The sequence below is a fragment of the Myotis yumanensis genome, unplaced genomic scaffold (genome assembly GCF_028538775.1).
Source record: "Myotis yumanensis isolate MYYU_CA2020_CCGP unplaced genomic scaffold, mMyoYum1.0.hap1 SCAF_9, whole genome shotgun sequence".
Lineage (NCBI taxonomy): Eukaryota > Metazoa > Chordata > Mammalia > Chiroptera > Vespertilionidae > Myotis > Myotis yumanensis.
The window spans coordinates 79,279,776-79,295,997 of NW_027223760.1; positions in this window are offsets into that span (position 1 = coordinate 79,279,776).

Genomic DNA, 16,222 nt, shown 5'->3' on the forward strand with positions numbered 1-16,222 from the left:
AAATTTGCCACCCCTTTTCAAAATGTCAGTCTCATTTTGACTTTAGGTTGCCTTGCCTCGGTTCTGATTATAATAATTATGACATTTTACGATATTTTGTAATTACAGTTTGATTCAAAATCGTGGTAAACTACATTAAAGTTCGGTACATCATTCAGCGTGCATGAGACAGGGCCCAGGACTGGACACCAGGTGGCCTGGAGTCCCAGAGCAAGTCCTTTAGCCTCTCTGGACCGAGATGTCTCATCTACAAAATGAAGAGCTTAAAGGAAACACATTTTCCTCCCTTAGATGTTTTTAGTGCTAAAATGATATGACTCGGGCTTAGAACTGTCTCCCCTGCAAGCCGTTGGTGCTGGACTTGGTGTTGGCCATTCACAAAACACCCACAGCCCCTCCCTCTTGTCCTCCTCGGCCCTGGGCTGGCACTTGGAAGGGACGGCTGTGGCAGCAAGTGCTGGCCAAGGACGCCAGTTGAAGTACCTCAGAGGGACTTCCAGGACAGCTTGTTAAAAGAACGCGCTCAGCTGTCGCATCACTTCGCCCTTTCATCCCCTCCTCTGTCTTCCTGCGTGGAGGTGGCCACAACCTGACGCTGCGCCATGTGGCCACGAGGCACACAGATGAGGACCGAGGCCACAGGCGACGCTGGTGCCGGAAGAAGACGAAAAGAGCCTGGTGCACAAATGCACCCCTGGGCTACCACCCCAGACCTCGTGGCCTACACGACGCTCTTGTTGCCTGGAACAGGGACACCCTTGCCCGTTTAAAGCACTGTCCATCGGGCTTCCTGTCAGCTGGGCGTGAATGCAGCCACTAAACCTTACGGATGACCTTCCCAAACAGTAAGGCTCTCAGAACATGTGCCAGTGACTTTAGAATTAACCCTCTTCCCAGGAGTGCTTCCACTCTGGGACGACTTCCCTTCGCCTTTGTTTCAAGCTTCTCTACCCCCTCAGTGACCACGCCCCTGCTCCTCCCCTCCTCCTCCATGAAGCCCTCCCAACTCTTTTTTAGGTAGAGCCCATCGCAGCCTCCTCTGTGCCACCACCGGGCCTGGCGCCTCCTCTATTTCTGGCCCATCTCCTTGTACTGGGACTCCCTTTCTCAGCCTTCCTCCTGCCAAACGGAAGTCTCCAGGGGACAGTCTGCACGTCTTACTCAGCTTGGTTCACCCCAGGTGTTGCTTTGAACCTGGTACATGATAGATGTACAATAAATGATACTTGGCTATTTAATTTTGAATGAGTGTTTTAATTTATTGACATAATTATTTGGCCAGCTTGCCGCTCTGTGGGAGTGGGTGGGGACTGTGTGCTGTCTGTCCTACAGGGAGACTGTGTAAGTCTGATAGTTCTATCTGGACGGTAGAAGTGACCCAGTCATTTGCCTCTAAACACAGTACAAGCATCAATCAACCTATAGACCAGGAGGTTCCAGTTCGATTCCCAGTCAGGGTACATGCTTGGGTTGTGGGCTCAATCCCCAGTGTGGGGTGTGCAGGAGGCAGCTGATCAATGATTCTCTCTCATCATTGACATTTCTATTGCCCTCTCCCTTCCTCTCTGAAATCAATTATATATATATATTTTTTAATAATAAATAAACACAGTATAAACTTATAAACGTCCTTTCAAGAGGAGTTTCCTTCCAGCATCAAATCTTTACCTAACTCGGCTGCTCTTTTCTGATGCAGCCATAACATTGATCCTGAATTTGTTTATGCATTTGAGCAAAATAAAAGATGTCATTAAGTTCTCAAAACTCATGGGAAGGAAAAACAAGGAGCTGCTCACAAACAATGCCCAGCAAACCTCGATTACGCCCGGGAGGCATGCATTATGCCTTTCTGGGGCCGGCGTTGTTACAAATGGAAGACATGGCGACATAGTCATTCTTTCTGATCTATTGATTTCCTTGGCAGAGCCTGGGAAGAAGACATTCAGAACTGCAGATTGTGTGTGTTTTAAGGCAAGAAATATCCTAAAAAGGTCAAAAAAGTAATTGGGATGTAATAGGATTGTGTGAGATTACATTAAAGCCCACAGTTACTCAGTTTATTGCATTTTACTATGAAGCACTAAAATGTCTATCTGTCCAGGCAAATGGAAGCTGATTCAGTTATGCTTAAGAATGCTCAGATTGTTAATATTTTAGTGGCCCTCCTTCACGGAGGCTGTGGATTAAACAGAGTCCCTCAGAGGCAGGGATCTGCCCAGCGGAAAGCCACATGGCTGAGAAGGCCTGGAACTTCAGGTATTCACACGTCAAATTCACAATTTGGGCTGCAATTCTTATACAACTGTATTCTTATACAGCAAATAAACTGGGTGTTTTCTCTGGGGAATTTATTCTTTTTCATTTTTTTTTCCTAAGTAAATTTATTTTAAAAGGAACTGCAAATCCCCTACCATAAGTTTAAATAAATGTGTCACATATATACACACACATATATACTGGTGCCATAGCTTCTGGAAGGATCTCTCGACCTCATTTCTGGCCCCCAATCCCCTCCCATGGTCCATTTGTCTCATTACAGCCAGTGTGATCTTTAAAAATTGGAAATATATATGTCTATGGAATATTGAGTTTATGAAAAGATGTTCAATCTCAACAAGCAACTAAACGTTTTCAAATTAAAGTAACACATTGCTCTGTATAGCACTTGGCACAAGAAGAACTACTCAATGAATGTTCATTATGTACATGAAAAACAATTTTTCATCCGACAATTGGCAAAGAGTTTGAAATATTAATTCACGGGATTGGCAAGGGCTCCCAGGAACGGCACTCTAGACACCTCTGGAGAGAGCGTACGTTGTATCAGGAAATTTGTCTCTAACGTCTCTGAAATGGCCATATACTTTGAGCAAGCACTTTCATATATCAATGTTTGATTTAAGGATTTAATTAGGGATGTGCAAGAAGCCATACTTATATTTAATAGTCCAGGCATGTTAAGGAGCAGTTTAACCTTACATGTTTAAGAATGGATTCCTTTCTGCTGTTATAAAAATTCATTCTGAATGGAAAGGGGCTTTTTTGTTGCCAACGGGTGCATTTATTCCCCGTGGCTGCTGTGACATTCCCCACAAACTGATGGTTTAAACAACACCCACTTATAGTCTTACGGTTCTGGAAGACAGCCATCAGAAATGGGTCTCCCTAGAGGCGTCCCCAGGGCTTGCTCCTTCTGGAGACTCTAGGGGAGTCCATTTCCTGCCTCTCCAGCTCCCAGAGGCCTCGTACAGACAGGGTACCCGTATGTCTTGGCTTGCGGCCCCTTCCTCCATCGTCAAAGCCGGTAGCATGTCATCTCCATGCCTTTCTCTGATTCTGACCTCCGATTCTGCCTCCCTCGTCCACGTGAAAGGACCCTTATCATTGCATTAGGTTCACTTCAATAACCCAGAACAATTTCCCATTTTCAGGTCATCTGATTAGCAGGTTACTTCCTTCTGCAACCTTAATCCACCTTGCCTGTAACACATATAGTGAGAGGTTCTTGGGATTCAGACAGGACACTTTTGAGGTGCCCCTATTCTGCCTACCACACCAAGCATGAGAATTTGGGTCTCACTCCTAAGCAAACGACGCCCCTTCCAGCCTACACGTGGGTCTTCAAACTTCAGGCTTGAGACTGTGGCTCAGGCTGCAAATACGGAAAAAGCTTCTCAGCACATTCCGAGGACCCATGATGACCATAGTCAAGCTGTTTGGGAATCAGCATTGCTCTGATTGTTTGAAATCCAAATATTCAGGCAACTAAAGCAGCCTGACCAGAGCCCAGATAGATAACTGATCTTCAGACCCTAGGCTGAGTCTCCTTAAAGCAACCAGAGGGGAAATGCCAGAACTTGAGTTCTCAAGCCATCGAAGAGTCCAAGCTGGGGAAACAAAGTTCAAACACAAAATCCATGCAGCAGAAGTTGGGCTGATGCTGTGAGACCAAGCCAGTGGCAGAAGCCAAGTATAACTGGATGGAACTGGAATGACGCATCCAAAAATTGAGCCCATTGCACTAAAGCACCCACTGCGTACCCACATGACACTTGCTCTCCATGGTGTTTCGGCAGGTCAGCCTGGCTTAAAGGTACAGGTTTGGCTGACATAATTTTTCTCAGAAGAGACCTAATGGTAATCCCAATGCAGCAGTTAGCAGTCAGACCACTAGCTGGGGTCTCCTCCCAGCATCCTTGCAGGTTACTTCCCTGTAGTGCACACAACCCAACGCTAGGCGGGACGGAAAGCAGGCATCTAGATGCACACCACTCACGTTCCTAAAGAACTAGTCTCCCTTCCATCCGGTTACCAGCACCCTTTTCCTTCTGGCAATAATGGAATCACACTGGTGAAGGGAACAGAACACCATCGGAGTGATGCACAAAACTCTGTTGACTCTGCTGTGCTCAGAGAAAGGAGCTTCCGTGCTCAGCCTTCTGACTAGTGTGCCTCATAGATTTGAATGAGTAACAGAGAAGAAAGATATTGTAGCTCACTTCACACCACCCAACACGGAAGGTGTGAAGGATTGTATGGAATAGAGATGAAGGAAGAATGCACCTCAGCTAATTCTATTTTTCCCCAAATAGGGTCAATAAAACAAGAGCCCAGGCTTTTACTGTGAAGTATCACTGAGCGCCAGAATCCTAAAAATCTGTGGGCTCATGAGACAAGCACCACAAGCCACTAATGAGCTAAAAGAAACCAGATCAGGGTGGAACTATCTTGAGATTCCATCACAAACAGTAGTCCCCTTCCCCTACCCTCGAAAGTGTCTGCTTGTTATGAAAACAAAAGCTCTCCGTTTGGCCGCCAGCGAAGCCAACAGAAGAAACATTTATTTCCTCTGCCCCCGTCTGGGCTTCATCCCAGGGCCTGTGTTTCTCTCCCTCAGGGCCAGGGCCCTGGAGCCAACATCAGAGCCCAGACTCCTCCTCACCCCTCGCGAAGGAAGCAGTGTTGAAAGCCAAGTGTTTCATTTCAAGACAGGAAGGCCTGTTCCCAAGGCCCAAACAGTTAGCTGTAAACTGTAAACCGTGTCGTGCCATGGAATCCTGGCTGTGGTCACGTGGCGAGCTAAGAAAACATCACGCCCTCTCACCCCTGTGTGTAGCACAGAGCTACAGCGAGCTGAGCTAGATCAACACACACATGTGCTGTCAGCTGTGACAGCCCTCTCAGGGCTACAGGGAGGCTTTCTCTTTTGCTGAGAAAGTAGGGCCACCACTGTGCAAAAGCCGTGTAAATTTTGCCTTGATATCGTCATCCGTTAAGCAGCAGCTATGGAAATCTGTTGATAGAAATGTACAAAGATAAGGGAATATCTTATCTTTCCATTTTTTCTGAAACAGGTAGATTTCTGTAAATGAAATCACATTAGGCAAACCACTATTCTTAAAAAATGTTTTCTATAGCACTTATCACCTCCTACCACGGTATAGAATTGACGTTTGCTGTTGCATTTACTGTTTATTGACTCTTTGCATATGGAGGCCGCTGCTGCAGCTGGGGCTGTTGGCCCAGGACCCAGCTAACAGCTCCTGCCCAGGGCTTCCTACTCCACATCTGCAGCCCTTCCTCTCTACCTTCCACTCTGTAGGCCTGGGCGCTAATGCTAACATGTGATTACCCTAAAGGTATTACAGGCTTCTAGTCCCCAAACAGGGGAAAGCTTCTCCCTTTTACCAACCCCTCCACCCAACCCCTCCATCCCTGGTTGGCGTGATATTTCCCACACACGCCTTGACTTACCATTTCAATCTTAAAATTTCTCAACAACTAATACTTATTGAACACCTACTAGGAGCCACACGCTGTCCTGTTTGCTTGGGATACAAACATAGGCAAAATAGAACCCCCCAACCCCACCCCAAAAAAAACCTTCTTAATCAGTTCAACTAACATTTCTCAAGGGCCCTTTGAAATTGGTCCTGTGGTCAATGCCTCTCCATAAATCTACCCCATATCGCTAGCCCTATGTTTTTAGAATTAATCCCACTGAAATCTCAACCTGCACCCATTTCTGGTGTTCGTCTTTAAGATAAGCAGGCAGGAGGGGCAATCAGACTCCACATCTCCAGGGTTTTTATCAGAACATCTGACCACGTTGATTGTAAATGCGCAGGCGCTCACCTCCCAGAGGGCCCTGGGAAAGAGATCATGGAGTGCACACATCACAGGTTGCACAAACCCCACTGTCATTTCCAGGAGACTCCTCACACTCCCAAAGTCACCCAAACACCGACAGAACTATTAAAGAATTCTGGAATCAATCCAACCCTTTCAGAAATCCCTGTCCCTCTGCCTCCTTCTGACCACACTGGTCCACAGCCCACCCAAGTGGAGATCTTGCTCCGGCAAACCACGGGAGGTCTCCAGTCAGAGTGTAATTGATGCGCCACGTCAAAATAGCTATCTTGAAAATATTAGAAAAAGTCAATACAGTGAAAAGCTTTCCCTTGTCTCTTTCTTGAAATTCTTTCTCCAGCTTAACCCAATTGCCGAAGTCACTTAGAGGCCTTTCGCCAACATGAAACCCTAATGATGTCTCTGCCATGAATAATTAATTGCTCTCGTACAGTCTTCTCAACAAAATCCATTCTCATTAGATTAGGGGTTTCCTCGAGATATTCAAGTTCATTATGGACATTTTTACCTCCTTCCTGCGTCTTCCTTTGTCCATCTTCTCAGTGTCTGTGATCCGGGATCCCACCACCTGGGCAGCCTTCCAGGGAGGAACAGTGGGAAGGCCGTTGGAGCCCGGTGAGAAGTGGCCGCCTGTCTCACTGCTTCCAAGCACGGTGGCTTACCCGGAGAGTAAACAGCAGCGGGTGGAGGGCAGGACTCACCTGGGAAGGACGGGGCTGGGTCTGTCAGTGGGAAAGGGGGACGGCACGGAGGGTCTGTACGTTTCACCACCCGACTTTCCACCCACGAGTCTCCGTCTTCACGAAGCAGCCTTGGGAAGGAAGGGCCATGATAACAAAAGGGCACCTTGTCATTTCCCTTCAGGTGATGAAACGCAAGGTCTTAGACACGATGGGCGCATCTCCGGCGGTCATCTCCCAGTCACTGACAAAGAGCTGAGCACTGCTCTCCGTTACAGTGCCAGCCGCTGGACCGTCCTGACCCTTGTCCCTATCCCCTCCCCAGCCCACCTTCTCATCCTCCCCTCCTCCAGCCTCACAAATGTGTTCCGGGCTTCTAGCGGAGCTGCTGAATTGTATCCGATTAATTAATTCTGTGTTCAGATGTTTAAAACTAATCTAGGAGAAAAGGACCTCATCTATCATTTTAAACATGGCTTCTATTTTCCTCCTAAACATAAGGTTGGACTGTGCCTGAGTTACCATTGTGTTTCAAAGGAATGGTCTAAAGGACACTTGGTGTAGGATGGACTTGGCAGATGCTGAGCACAGGGCTTTTGGTTTCCGCTGTTTCCCACGGCTCTGCTCTCCCCGTACACAGATGGTGGGTTCTGTCCTTCCCCTCCCAGCCTATCAGACACACTTCGAGGTTCCGGGATCGGCTTCACACCATCACTGAGAAAAGCCTGTGGCCTTTCATTGAGGGGACATGCTCTGCTTGGATGCAGCTCTTTCCATTTGTCACTGCTAGTTATCACTTTGCTGCATAAAACGTTTCCGACATGTAGGGTTATTTCCACAGGTTCCACTCTTAGAAGTGGAACGACTGCATCAGAGGGTAGTGTTTGGGTTGCTGAGACATAGTGTGAAAAACATGCCCAAAACACTGCTCCCGTTGAAACGCCTACAGCTCATGTTCAATCAACAGGCTCAATTAACCTTTGATTTAAATAGCCTTTCATCTAAAGTGGTCATAATGAAAATATAATAATCATAAAATAAAGTGGTCATAATGTACAGAAAAGAGTGACTTTAAATGTTTGCCATGAAATGAATCATACATACAGGAAGGTATATAAAAGACATACAGTTTAAAAAAAAAAATTAACACTCATGCAACCCACCACCCAGTTTAAGAACTAGAATATCGAAAATACTTTAGACGTTGCCTTAGACCAGTGGTTCTCAACCTTGGCTGCACATTAGAATCACTTGGGAATCTTTTTTAAATCCTAATTTCTGGGCCTCATCCTCCGGAAATTCTGTTTCTTTGTTACTAATGTTGTGGCCCCACCCCATAACAAAGAAAGAATTTCTGGAGGATGAGGCCCAGAAATCAGGATTTTAAAAAGACTCCTAGGTGATTCTAATGTGCAGCCAAGGTTGAGAACCACTGCTATAAAGGCTCCTGGAAAAAAATAAGTGTCTGAGTCATAGTCTGGCTTTAGCTTCCCTGAGAATTTGCAATTGACCTTTGTGGGATGTCAGCAGGCAAGGTCATGAGTGAGTCTTAGGCATCACAAGCATCAACAATGTTGGAGCGTGTGACAGAATTACAGTTTAGGCCATGCACTGGACGTCCATCAGAAATGTCTTCAGCCCTGGCCAGCCTTCTCGGTGGTTAGAGCATTGGCCCGAAGACTGAAGGGTCCCGGGTTCAATTCCAGTCAAGGGCATGTACCTCCATTGCAGGCTCCGTCCCTCGCCCTGGGCAGGAGGCAACCAATTGATGTGTGTCTCTCACATCGATGTTTCTTTTTCTGTGTCTCTCTCCATCCCTTCCACTCTGTCTAAAAAAAAAAATCAATGGGAAAATATCTTGGGTGAGGATTATTAAAAAAGAGCAAAAAGGCTTCAGAGGCTGGAAGCTGCCCTGTGGCCTTCCTCCCAAATTCACCATCACCCTCAGGAGTGGTTTTCAGCGAACCCGAGCATCAAGGCAGAGAGAACACGCAAAAACGTTCACGGTCCGTAGTCAACACAAGCCGAGTGCTGAGAAAAATGTGGGCCAGTCCTGATCGGCCCCAAGTCCCAGGAGGTGCCAAGGCAGCAGCGGAATTCAGTCTCCACGTACAGTGGCCGCCCGTCTCTGCAGAGGCAGCCCTCCTGCGATCTTCCTCAGCACGTCCTAGGGCAGTGGTTCTCAACCTTCCTCATGCCACGACCCTTTAATACAGTTCCTCATGTTGTGGTGACACCCAATGTCATTGTTACAAATTGAACATAATTAAATCATAGTGATTAATCACAAAAACAATATGTAATTATATATGTGTTTTCCGATGGTCTTAGGCAACCCCTGTGAAAGGGTCATTCAACCCCCAAAGGGGTCATGACTCACAGGTTGAGAACCACTGTCCTAGGGACTCCCTTCCCGCTCTCTGCTACTGATATCCTGATTCCAGTATCCCACAGTGCCTTTTCTTCTTTTCCTTCTTTTGGTTTCCTCTTATTTTTTATCCCTCAAACGCAGTAAGTATAGTTATTTTAAAGTCTATACCTCTTAACCCTAATGTCTGGAGTCCTGAGGTTTTTCTATTGTCTGGTTTTGTTTTTGGTTTTTGTTTGTTTTTGGAAACATATCCTTTAGCCGCTTCTTAAGAAAAGATGCATAGAGGTCCCTTTTTCAGGAAAAAAATATGCATTTTTGAGGTTACAACAGTCTTCACAACCATCACTTAGAGAGGCGGTGTGACATTCCATGGAGCGGGCACACCTCATTTACCAAGCCAGGCCCTTCCTTTAGACATCTGCATTGTTCCCGCCTCCCTCCTGAGCACTGCGCAATGAGCATCCTTCTGGGCCGGTGCCCGCTGCGGACCAGCTGTCTGGTGGGCACTGCAGTCACACAGAGCCGAGTGGGCACACACCAGCAGGGGGCAGCAAAGGGAAGGGAGAGGTGTATCTGTTCAGCAGAGAAACCAGGGCTTGTTTCCCTAACAGTCTGGGTACAAAATGGCCTTTCTCTAAGGTTTTTGTTTTGTTTTGTTTTTTTAGTAATTCTATATTGTTGAAAGTTTCCCCCCTCTTGGAGGTCTTTATTCTAACTTAATTACACATGCAATTTTGCATTTTTAATACATAATTACGTCTGATGGTTTTGACATTAAGTAACACTCTCTTAACTTACACTGGTAAATGACCTCATCTGGCCTCCCTGCTCTGTGAATACCTCCACACCCACCCCGTGCAACCCGCCTCTCAAATTCCTGTCAAGCATCCAACGCTGTCTGGTGCCCCTGCACCTGGAAGTCTGTCTCCTACTTCCCCTCCCCCCTCAAACCCGGCACATAAAGACCCGAGCTGGTCATCCTCATTCCCCCTCAGCCCGGCCAGGAGGCAGGAGGTAACATTCCCATTATACACCTGCCAGGTACCAGCTGACTAATGAGGGGACAGTGTCACTCACCGGAGAATGAATCACCCACTGCCCTCTGAGTGAAGGAGCGCCCAGGGCCATGTGAGGGTGGCCAGGACCCAGCAGTGCTGTAGGGCTGATTGTCTAGAAAGGGGAAAGAATGGGGGATGGGGATGGTAAGGAAGAGAGAGTCGGACTGGGCTTTCTCCAAACGTGACCTGTCGCAGTGCTGGGCCACCAGGAGCCCAGGCGTTTCGTTTGAGTTTGATTACTTCGTGCCACGCACTGAGCCTGTTTTCTCTGTTGCAACACAGAACACCATCTGTCACAGGTTCAAAGATGTGGTATTCGTTGTTTAATTTTTTTTCTCAGATTTGCATTGATTTTTAGAGAGGGAAGGAGGAAGAGGGAGGGACAGAGAGAAACATCGATGCCCCCCCAAACACACACACACACACTAGGCATGTGCCCTAACCAGGAATCAAACTGTGACCTCCTGGTTCATAGGTCACCACTCAACCACTGAGCCACACCACCCAAGCTCCCCAAGTAGTTTTATTAATTTTTAACAGTTTTATTAAAGGCAGCTTGTCAGATAGTTGCCAGCACATCAGGGAAGAGCCCTGATGAATTCTAATCACAGACAATTCCATTACCCTGAGCAAGTCCCCAGCAGGGGCCCGAGGAGGGCAGAAAAGTGGGTTAGCAGGATCAGGACTTCACTTCCAGATTCAAAGACAAACCGAGTTTTTAAATCTAAGGCCTCCCAGGTACCTAACCTCAGTGCCACACACCTCACCCCACTCGCAGGCACGTCTACTGGGCCATGTGCCAAGTGCAGCCTCTAGGACGTGGTGGAGACAGTAAACCCCTCGCCTGTCTGAGAAGCCCAGGCTGTCAGGACCGCCCATCCGGGAACTGTCTGGGGTCACTGCCTCCAGCCTCCAAGGACCAGAATCCCAGGGCCAGTGTGCTGCCCTCCTGTGCTCCCAAGCTGGGAAGTAACCCCGGGACCCACAGCAGTGGAGCTAGGTGGTGTTACAGCGCCATCTAGTGCTGCAAAGAAGAAAGTGCAACAAGGCCGCCCCTGCCTCCAGCCACAGGCATTGGAAGGAGAATGTAGACAACCTTGAAGAAGCCTCATGCCAAGATCTCATCAGCGTACTCCGCCTGCGCAGTGGGATGAGCCACTGTGGCTTCCTGGGAAGAGGCCCTGGAGTCAGGCAGACCAGGAGAACTCCTCCTCCACTCCTCTCCAACGTGACTTGTTCATCCCCGAACCCTATTTTCCTCATATTAAAACACAGGCCCTAACCGAATAGATGTTGGTTAGAGCATCGTCCAGATACGCCAAGATTGCAGGGGGGACCCCTGGTCAGGGTACATACAAGAATCAGCCAATGAATGCATGAAGAACAACAAATCTCTCTCTTCCTCTCTCTCTCTCTCAAATTGATAGATAGATGGTTACATTGAAGGTTATCATGTTTGAGTCCTGGGTTCACAGCGGCCCCCAACACACACACCTCCCCCCCATGCTCTTCTCTAACCCGGTGCACAGGTGTTTCCATGACAACCTAGAGTCATGAGTGGTGTGCTAACGTTTACCCAGCAGGGGACAGGCTGTAAAACCGGAGCCAAGCTGCGGTGTGTGGAGCAGGGGCTCTGGCCGTGGACAGCCTGCCTCGTGCTGAGTACCAGCCCTGGCGGCTGCTGGCCTCCCATCTCTAAGACAGAAAAGTGGTAAAGAACCCTCACCCTAGGGCTGTCAGGAGGATTGAGTAAATGAATGCCTGCAAGTACTTAGCACAGTAAGCATTTGCTAAGTGCAGCCTATTATTGACAGTTCTTGATGCTGACCCAAATAAGGGGGGTAGGCTCAGAGCCAGCATTTATTTAATTTATAAAATGTTACGTTTTTAACTTTTTAATTATATTGATTAGAGAAACTTTGATTTGTTGCTCACTTACGTATGCATTCATTGGTTGATTCCTGACCAGGATCAAACCTGAAACCTTGGCTTATGGGGACGACGCTCTAACTAAGCAACCCGGCCAGAGCCAAGCTTACATTTCTTTCCTTTTGAATGCTTGTGCTTCCCCTAAACCTGCCCAGGCACACACTGTATCTTCAGATACCTACTGAGTCTGGTGCCTCGGGACCGCTAGCTTCCTGGGCCATCACCAAGACCAGCCAAGCCTGGGCGGCCTCAGCACCTCGGCAACGCCTGTTCCTAGTAAAGTAAGCCTCCTGTCAGCATGAGACGGCCCCTGTACCTAGCAATGCTTCTTACCTTCGAGTCTGCTCTAGATACTACACTTCCAAGAGAAGCCTTTTTCCTTCTCTCGGGGTTCAACCTTCCTGCATCGCTCTGCCCTCGGCCTTCCTGTCCTAGGTTCCACACCTGCAGATCCCACAGTGTAAACCCCACACTGCAAACCCCACGCCAGATCCCACACACCTGCCACCTGGGCTCCCAGGACTCTCGGACTTGAGAACAGCACATTCCAGGGCCCAGTGCAGTTCTGCAAAAGCAGCAACAAGTTCCAGATACAACAGGCCCCCGGGTCTGACTTGCCCAGACTTACAGAAACTGGTCTTCAATCAGCACACCTTCATCTTCAGTGAAGCGACAGCAAAAATGAGGCTCCAAATGAGGTCTTTCCCCTCTAATTTGAAAAGCCAGATTTCCAGAGGATGCGGGAGTCAGAGCCAGAGGAATTAGTCAGGACAATGACGAGTGACGGCACTGAACCAGGCCACTGCACTGTGGTGAGCTGTCTCCCTTCTCCGGCCCTCGGGATCCCCCTTTCCTTTCACCCACCTCCGATCTGGCTCTCACCAGTACTGTGCGATGTAGAAAGCCTCATCTTTCCTGATTGTAAGGCGAGCAGTCCCGGGAAGTGTTTCTAGCCCATGAACCCCTCCCGGTGTTGCCAATTGCTATTTGGCCCAGAGCCCATCTGGGCTTCTGTGATGCACCTTCTGCCACCTGGAAACCATATCCAGGCTGCCCCCGCCCTCCAGGCCGCCCCCACTCTCCAGGCACCATCTGGCCCCAGTATGGACTCAACTCCTTTAATTATTTTTTAAAATATATTTTTATTGATTTCAGAGAGGAAGAGAGAGAAACATCAATGATGAGAGGGAATCGATTGGCTACCTCCTGCACGATCCTTACTGGGGATCGAGCCTGCAACCCAGGCATGTGCCCTGACCGAGAATCGAACCGTGACCTCCTGGATGCTCAACCACTAAGCCATGCCGGCTGGGCCTCCTTTAATTATTTTTCACACAAAAAATTACCACAAGTGAGACTAATATGAGGGAATTAGCAATGTACGGAAAACAATTTAAAATCGGGTAATGCACCCTAGCCGGTTTGGCTCAGTGGATAGAGCATCAACCTGTGGACTGAATAGTCCCGGGTTCAATGCCAGTCAAGGGCGCATGCCCAGGTTGCGGACTCAATCCCCAGTATGGTCCATGCAGGAGGCAGCTGATCAATGACTCTCTCTCATCATTGATGTTTCTATTTCTCTTTCCCTCTCCCTTCCTTTCTGAAATAAAAATATTTTTTTAAAAAAAATTGAGTAATGCATTCATTTGTGTCCTTAGAACCAGCCGCACCATCCACAACTAGTATTTTCCTCTCCTTAGGCCCAGCCTGCAGCTCCAACCAGATACCTGCTCCTCCAGACGGTGTGCCCCAAGGGCTGCTCCCCACTATGAATTCTGTGGCTCCAATTCCCCCACTCCGACTCCCAGAAGACTAATCTGGTGATTATCTTTGCCTTCTTACTCTGCCCACTGCTCTGCTTTAGATCTGACCTACACAGTATTTCTTCTAGCTCTGACAGTGCATTTAGCTCCCAGGTTAAAACCCAGATCCTCCCTCTGGATGTGAGGATTGCACCAGCCTGGAAACAAGCCATCCCTCACCATGGACCCAAATGGGTACAAACGTTTGTGCAGAGCTCATCATGCTGACTGTCAGTTTGAATGGTTTCCTATTATAAGCAATACAATGAATATCCTAAAAGCTAAATCTCTACCCCTTCAAATGTTTGCTGATCCAAAGAGAGTACATTTAGCCACTCTTTCAGTCTTGAACTACCTCTAAGTCTGAAAATACAATAAGGAGCATAAACACACTCCCCAACCATACAACCCTGCTATCTTGCAGGAAGAGACAAATAAGGAAATAAACTTAAACTGCAACAATGTTAAATGCAAACAGTAGTGCTTGGGGGCGGTGGGGGGGGACTTCCCTAAGGGACTGGCCATGAGCTGAGAGCTGATAAATGACTAAGTGTGAAGGAGTTCCAAGCTAAAAGCACAGCTATAGTGTGAAGTCCTGGGGCTGGAAGGAGTGCTGGGACCGGGAGACCAGCCTCGCTGCAACAGGTAGGTTAAGGGGAGCACAGACAGAAAGGGGGCAGGGGCCCTGCCTGATCGTGACTCTAAGAACAATGGGATGACACTGAATGACTCTGCAATTTTAAAATCTGATACGTCCTGGATTACGTGCTGGTGAAGCTATAGGCCCTACAGCTTCCCCAGCACTATTACCTTACAATGTTTTAACTTGTAAACATTACTTTTTTCCTGGGGTTATTGCCCATGCTGATATCTGTTATGTACTTAGTGTCTGTGACGCCCCCACATCTAACCCCCAATGTGACAGTATTAGGAGGTGAGGTCTTTGGGAGGTGAGGCAGGAGGTGGAGCCCTCATGAATAGGATAGTGCCCTCATGAGAGACAGGAAAGACCTTGCTTCAGCTCTGTGCAAGCCAGGAAGAGGACCTTCACCAGACACAGAATCTGTCCGCACCTTGATCTTGGACTTCCCAGCCTCAAGAAATACTATCTTATCCTATTTAATAAAAGGCTAATATGCAAATTGACCAAACGGTGGAACAGCGGCTCTCTATGATGCGCACTGACCACCAGGGGGCAGACACTCAATGCAGGAGCTGCCCCCTGGTGGTCAGTGTGCTCCCACAGTGGAGAGTGTCACTCAGCCAGAAGCCAGGCTTATCGCTGGTGGTGATGGGAGCCTCTCCCGCCTCCACGGCAGCACTAAGAATGTGGGACTGAAGGCTTAGGCCTGCTCCCGGTGGCCTGCGAGAGGGCACAGGCCAGGCTGAGGGACCCTCCCGTGAGTGCACAATTTTGTGCACCAGGCCTCTAGTGAGAAATAAATGTTTAAGTTGCCCAGTTATGATAAATTGTTACAGCAGCCTAAACTGCCTAAGAAAGTATGCTTGTCCATTTCTTACCAGGGTACTATCCTTTTAAAAAATAGTTTTTTCTTACTGAATTACCTATTTTTTAACTTAATGAATTATCTATTACCTTTTCTTTAATCTTCTTTTCCTAATTGTTTGGCTTTTAATTATGTCCGTCAAAACATTATATACATAGCAACCTTTTTTTAGGGATAAAGTTATTTTCTCACCCCAATATTATATAGGTATCGTCTATATTTCCTATTTATATTTTTATGGTTCCGCTGCTCATATTCAATTGTGATGTCTTGATTGACATATATGAACAGAAACCTAATTTTACTTTTCAAAAAAGTAAACCAGTTATCCCTTGAAATGTCACCGTTATCATTATGAGTAAACAACCTAGAGAGTAATTCATGGATGTTTCTTAACCTTCCATTTTGTTCTACCATTAACTGTGTAATATATTTCCTGTGAGATGAAGTTTGCCCATGGGAAGTCCTATCCTCATTTGTTCAATTTTAATTAGCTTCCCGTAAGAAACTTACTCCTTTCATCTGAAATACTGAATGGGCTCACACAGGGTTTTGTTTTGTTTTTTTCAGAGCTATCTGAGAACTAGATATCCACCTGGAATGGAACAGGCAAAAATGACCTTGAAGACTTCAGCAACCCTTCCCAACAACTACTTACGTTTACATAGTTTTGCACCTACTGTGTACATTACTGAAGAGTTTAAACAAATATCCCCTAAGACAG